The 6,400-nt window shown below is 40.3% G+C and overlaps 1 long non-coding RNA gene across 1 annotated transcript; it reads right to left on the bottom strand.

Annotated features, from left to right (window-relative positions):
• Window positions 1-281: 281 nt before the first annotated feature.
• On the bottom strand, window positions 282-5,965 carry LOC115310565. Its single transcript, XR_006078466.1, has 3 exons — window positions 5,926-5,965; window positions 3,249-3,319; window positions 282-299 (listed from the first exon to the last, which is right to left on the bottom strand). It is a non-coding gene; the product is annotated as an uncharacterized LOC115310565 (long non-coding RNA).
• Between the last annotated feature and the right edge of the window lie 435 nt (window positions 5,966-6,400).

Below are 6,400 nucleotides of genomic sequence, written 5' to 3'. Positions count from 1 at the left end.
GTAAAAAAATACACTCATTTAAGATCTCAATCTTCCAGTTTTTAAATTAAATCTAGTACCAAGAATGACTTGGTCTTGTAGGTCAAGTCAATGAAGTTGCCAATCACAGCAAGTGACCAGGATGCTTTTGGACAGCAGGAAATGTCATAGACCCAGTATAGCGCAAGAATGAGCGCAATACCGGCCACAATGTCCGTTACCTCGAAGGAGCAGTCCTCCAGCACCACTGTGAGTGGTGAACTTGAGGCCCCTCCCCTGACTTGCATCACAGGGAAGGCTGACTGGACATGATCCTCCTCCTGTGAAGAAGAAACATGGGTAATTTGTAGTATTTGAAAGGAAGATAATTACCAAAGAAAGTCTACTCAGTCTCCTCGGGGTAATTAGAGCAATTTCAGGGTGTCTAGCAAATTATTATTTTGAAATTCCCCAACTTTTCCGGATTTTCCCTGACAATTTCAGGTGAAATTCCCTGACCTCTGTAGAGGCGGTTCAATATATGAGACCATTACAACACAAATCATTGAGCATTGAGCACTGTGAGCAAATTTCTAGAACCACGGGTTTTTCGAGTAATTAAGCAACTGCAGTGGTCCCCGGATTCAAACCCAGGACCTCTGCATGAGACCCAGGAGTGGTGCCCACTCGGCCACCACATCATGCGCGACAATATATGTGGCCCCCTCGTGGGCCCAGAAAAATACAACACAATGCAAATAGCACATCAAGTAGCACACCATTAAAGGGACACTTCAGTAAAGTGACAATTTGTAAATGAAAATATTTGTTTATGTTACACCAGCACACAATAAGAGCAACAACACCATATCCTGCCTTTTGCTATAATTTTGGCCTTTCAACTAGCTCAAAGATTGAAGCCTAAACTTTCCCCACTTCACACCACATTGTCTTTATAAATTGCCAGAATTACCAAATAAGCACGACAGGCTTATTTGTATTTTATTGTATGTATCTCGATATGCTCGGAGTCTGCTGAGGTAATACATGCAGTCTTGGGTAGTAACGCGTTAGTAGTAACGCGTTACTGTAACTTCGTTACTTTTTCGGTAACTTGTAACTGTAACGAGTTACTTTTATAGAATGTAACTTGTAACTGTAGTTCTATTACTTTTTTCTGAGGTAACGATGAAAGTAACGAAGTTACTTTTGTCGTTACTTTTCATTTCTTTGTGAATATTATATCATTAAACGAGTATAATCTAGCTATTCCTTGCACTTTCCAAAGTGTCTGTTCCGTCGTTTTGAGTGTCAGTTGGCCTTGCACAAACTTGAGAATACGTTCTTTCTCGCGAGTCACTATCCGAATATAGCCACGTGTAGATTTGATGAAGAAAAAAAAAAGAAGAATGTAGTTATCTTTACGCACTTGCTTGTACTTTGTGACTGAACACTTTCATCTTAGTATATTGAAGCACTACCTCTGTTGCGGTTTTTTCTTTTCTGCGCACGCATTTTAATCGGGTGAATCAACCGTGAAACAACAATACACGCGGAGGGAACTTCGTATGTTTCGTATTTTGATTAGCGCCGCTACTCGGCACTGCGCATGTTTCGTATTTTGATTTGCGCCATTACTCCGGCGTAGTTTCAATGGTGGAGGCAAAATTTACTGTTGTTTGCGCAGGGCTCGTTTCTGGTTTGCCAGGTACGAACTGAAATATATCAAAGGAGTCCACAAACACAGCGCAACCGTCAACGAGCCAGCAATGTGCTAGTGCTACAAGGATAGGGATGTTGATGAGAACAGAACAGAAGAACAAGCATGGCCGGCGTACAGAGTATTTTTCTGTGGTGAAGTTGGTTGCTAACTATTTGACCGCAGTATGCAAACCTTGCAACAAGGAGCACTCCGACAACAAGTCTTCGTGTTCAAATCTGAGAAAACACATTCAGTTCAATTTTTGTCTTTATTCTTTTCATAATATTGACTAATTTTCCAGCTAAATTATTAAGTTTGAATTAAGTTTGAGTTAATATTAAGTCCGACAACAAGTCTTCGTGTTCAAATCTGAGAAAACACATCCAGTTAAATTTTTGTCTTTATTCTTTTCATAATATTGACTAATTCTTCAGCTAAATTAAGTTTGAATTTACCGCTATGATGAAAGCCCGACTGATTCGTGTCTATATTTTTTTCTTTCGAACATTAGTTTTTCATTAATTTTTGTGTTATAGAAAAGTAACTGAAAGTAACGTCGTTACTTTTTGAAAGTAACTGTAACTGTAACGAGTTACTTTTTTGTTGCGGTAACTGTAACGGTAACTTCGTTACTTTTTTGTGAAAGTAACTGTAACTGTAACGAATTACTTTTTAAAAGTAACTTACCCATGACTGAATACATGCCTATATAAAACACTGTTGCTTGTTGCTTTATTAGAGCATCTTTTATAGAGGCTGAAGGCATAAGACCAATACTGCCTGTCAGCCCAGCAACAGGTGCAGAGCAAGTGTTTGAACATCTCCTTCACGATATTTAGTCACACTATAATATTTCTTAAATTTTTTTGGCAAACCAAGTTTTTAAACAACTTCATCTTTTTAAAGCTACTCTTCTGATTTCTTTCAATGCTTTTTGTGTGTTCTTCGAGTTGGTGATGATGAATCTCTGTTAAACTGCAGGTTTCTTTTTTCTACGAGATGCCAGAGAGGCTGCTCTTAGTCTGACGCCCCCCCCCCCCCCCGGGGGGGGGGTGGGGGGGAATTCTCCAAGGAGGAGGAGGGAAGGGTACTGGGGGGGTAAAGAAGGGGGGGGAAGAGAGAGAGAGAGAGGGAGAGAAGAATGTTGGATAGGTTGGGTTAGGTTGGGTTGGGTTAGGTTGGGTTGGGTTGGGTTGGGTTGGGCTGGGCTGGGTTGGGTTGGGTTGGGTTGGGTCGTCCACCAGCTCACGGGGTTTCTTCAGCAAGAAAGAGAAGAAGAAGAAAGACTCGTAGAAAGCCGGGTCATTTGAAGAGAGAGAGAGAGAAAGAGAGAGAGAGAAAAAATAACAAACGTTTCTTTCTCCTTCTTTCTTCCTCTCTCTTTCTCTCCTCTCTCTCTCTCTCTCTTTATACCTCCCCCTCCCCACCTCCTCCTCCTCCCCCAGCGAGAACAGCCTCCCTGGCTGCTTTTGCTTCACAGGTACCTGCGAGCAGGGTTCTGAGTTACCATGCATACTGAAATTGATATGTGAGCCAGTTTTCACTTCGTTTAAGAGGTTAGAAATTATATCAGAATGGTATACCATACCTTCTCAATGAGAGAAGCTGGTGAATCCTTCAGCAGGGCTGCCAGGCTCTTTACCACCTCCATGGCAGGAGCTGCAAAGAATGAAGTTGCTTAGTTTTCTGATGGTAAGTGTATTCTTATGTGGCAATAATTCCTAAAATTCTATGCCAAAACACTATGAAATCAAGGCAATGACCACCACCCCCCGACTGCATAAAAATAAATATCAAGGCTGGGATAAGAAACTCATATGTTTCATTCAACACAGCTGAATGATCACAATAATGCAGAATCCAATCAAGAAAGATATACCCAACTTTTTTGGACCTAATAAAAAAAACTATGCATTGCAGAAAGCTGAAAGTTCACCAGCTTTAATGTAAAGTCAGCAATATTAAAAATGAGTAAACAGCTTGCTAAGTGTCCTTAGTTAATACCAGCACACTCATTTGCAAGACAATAGACCATTTTCGAAAATCCCAGGAGCCATTCATAGGATATACTTGAATAGTTGACTGGGACTTGCTTTTTTGCCGATTGAACAAGAGTCCGAACCAAACACTTAGGCAGCACTCATGGCTATCTCGCTCAGCCACAACCATCCAAAACCATTAGTACCCCTTCTGACATGAATACCTAAGAGAAAGATAATCCACATCGCTCTCCCTCTCTCTCTATTTTCTCCTTTGTATGCAATGGCAGCCGTAAGTGGTTGCATTTATTTATGGCATCCCCAAGTTATTACCCCCTGCCAGTGGCATCGGGACAAGGGTGCAAGGGGAGGGGGTAGTTGCCCCCCCCCCTTTTTTTTTAATATTTGAAACAATTATAGCAGACAATATGGGAGAGAGGAATATGGCTTAGCTTCCCTGCACATCACCCCTCCACCTTCCAAACGGTAGCAATTTAGCTGGCCTCTGCCCACAGTGGCGAAAGACATAGCTCTATATTTATACAGACTTTCCCGAAGGGTAGGATGAATGCAATTTCTTAGCAACTGGATTTGTCCAAGTGGAATCGTCCAAGTTTTTATAGATTAATTAGTGTGAACAATCTATTGTGTTTCAGAGCTGGCTGCCGTATACAATAGTTTATTTTACACCTTTACAAAAAAAAAAAAAAGCTAGCAAAGGCATATAACATCTTAGTTTGGGGAGACCATTGACTAAATGTAATTTCAGCTCTACAAGGAGCTAATTTGCTATAAAGTACCATTTAACCTTAATAAAAAAATAAAAAAATTATACACACTAAAATGCAAAAATTCTATAAAAAAATATATATATACATATATATATATAAAAGTAGCCCAACCCAAGAACACACAGGTTGTGATTCGCAAGAGTTAAAATAATTGATAAATGTGCCACATGTCAAAACAAAGAATGCATTATGGCCTGCTTAAGCTCTGCCACAACCGACACTACTAGATAGTCAGCAAGCTGTTCATGTGTGCCACTTCATCATGCAGCTAGCTGCACAATAGATGTGCGCTCTAAATTTCTTGGTGCATGTGAATGAACTGGTTGCGCCACTCTGAATGCAGGTGCAGGCACATGCATTGCAAGGTCAAATTTAGAGCTCTTTTTTTCTTTTTTTTCAAATAGTAGGAAGGTGAATTTATAAATTGCTTAGGCCTACTCTTGCAACATCATAGTGACCCTCAACGCTTCATCTAGCTTTAAAGGGCCTCTAAAAAAAAATTATTTTAAGCAGTTTGGTTGGGACGCGCGTGTCAAAAGAATTTTATGCGAAAAAAAAATGTTCAGAGCAATATTGACGGCAAAAGATTGATTTCAAATTATGCGGGCAAAGTCCATGACATGACAGAATGGTAATTTGCTCTTTCCACCTCAACGAGATGGTCATTCGTTCTTTCCACCTCAACGTGAAGGTGAAGCCGATCCACCTTTCCTCCACACGCCCGAATGCCAAGAGAAAAGCAGTTGAAAGGAGGTGACTACTGACTTAATTGCAAGGCACCTCGCGCCATCAATATTTCTGTAAAATAAAATGTTTTTTTTTGCTTCAATTTTCTTTGACACGCGTGCCCCAACAAGACTTTAAAATTTTTTTTTTTCAGGTGTTTTTAAGAACTGATAATTACAAACTTGCCATTTAAGTTCACACCTATATTTCTATGTTGATTTGAAAACAAAAAAAAAGAATGTTTTAAGACTTACGGTATTTGCGGCACAGAAATATGTAGTCATAAATGTACCCATATTACCTCCATATTATTTACAAGTTAAAAATCAAACCGCTAGCCTCCCTCTTCAGCTAACCAGTGTCAAATGTACTACTAAATTAACAGTCCAATAAATACCCTGTTATACGAAAGAACATGACAGTTGAACAGAACATGACATTTGAATGAATCAAGAATTTAAAATAAATCAGTCACATAACAAAAAAACTCGTTGAGTAAAGATAATTCCTGGCAAATACATTCACATATCGCAGTGACGTAACTGACACTCCACTCGCACCCAACAAGCCGAATCTTGGCAAATAAGGACTAACTCAACACTCTGTGGCATTCAGCTTTGGACCTACTGGGAGGACTTTACTACAGCACACATCTACCGCCAAGAAGACAGCCATATTTTAACAGCGAAAATGAAATAAACATGACTTCGAACACAAAAATAACCAATCATAACGTCTCTCACGGACTATTAGAATAAAAAGCACTTACAAATAGCGCTGTACAGGGCCTTTCGCCGTGGATTACACGCTGGACTCGTCGGAGATTCCCGGTCAAGAGTTAGACACAATCCAAGCTCATCAGATCCTGACAAAAAGTACATTCACTGTGAAAACAAATTCCGTCAAATTAATGAAAATTGCGAGCTAATTTTTGATGCCGATACAATTAGTGTTGTCTTCCATCACGGTCACAGCATTAACTATCTATTACGTGCATGACAGTAATGAGGCCCCACGGTTTTCCCCGTAACTTGACCTGGGTAGAAGCATGGCAGAAAACTAACTCTCAGTCACTGTACTGCACGTGATGCACGGATACGGGTATTGTTCCGGAATCAAAAATTAGCTGCCATGTTGTCTGTAACTTGCGACGGCAAAAAACCGCAACTCTCAATCACAGAGTTGCACGTGACGCACGACGACGGGAATCGTTTAAGTTAGCTGGCGTGTTGTACGCACCTTGA

The sequence above is a fragment of the Ixodes scapularis genome, unplaced genomic scaffold (genome assembly GCF_016920785.2).
Source record: "Ixodes scapularis isolate PalLabHiFi unplaced genomic scaffold, ASM1692078v2 PGA_scaffold6__148_contigs__length_123643588, whole genome shotgun sequence".
In the NCBI taxonomy this organism is placed as follows: domain Eukaryota; kingdom Metazoa; phylum Arthropoda; class Arachnida; order Ixodida; family Ixodidae; genus Ixodes; species Ixodes scapularis.
Note: the sequence above shows the minus strand (reverse complement) of the source record. Positions and strands in the feature narration are given on the sequence as shown.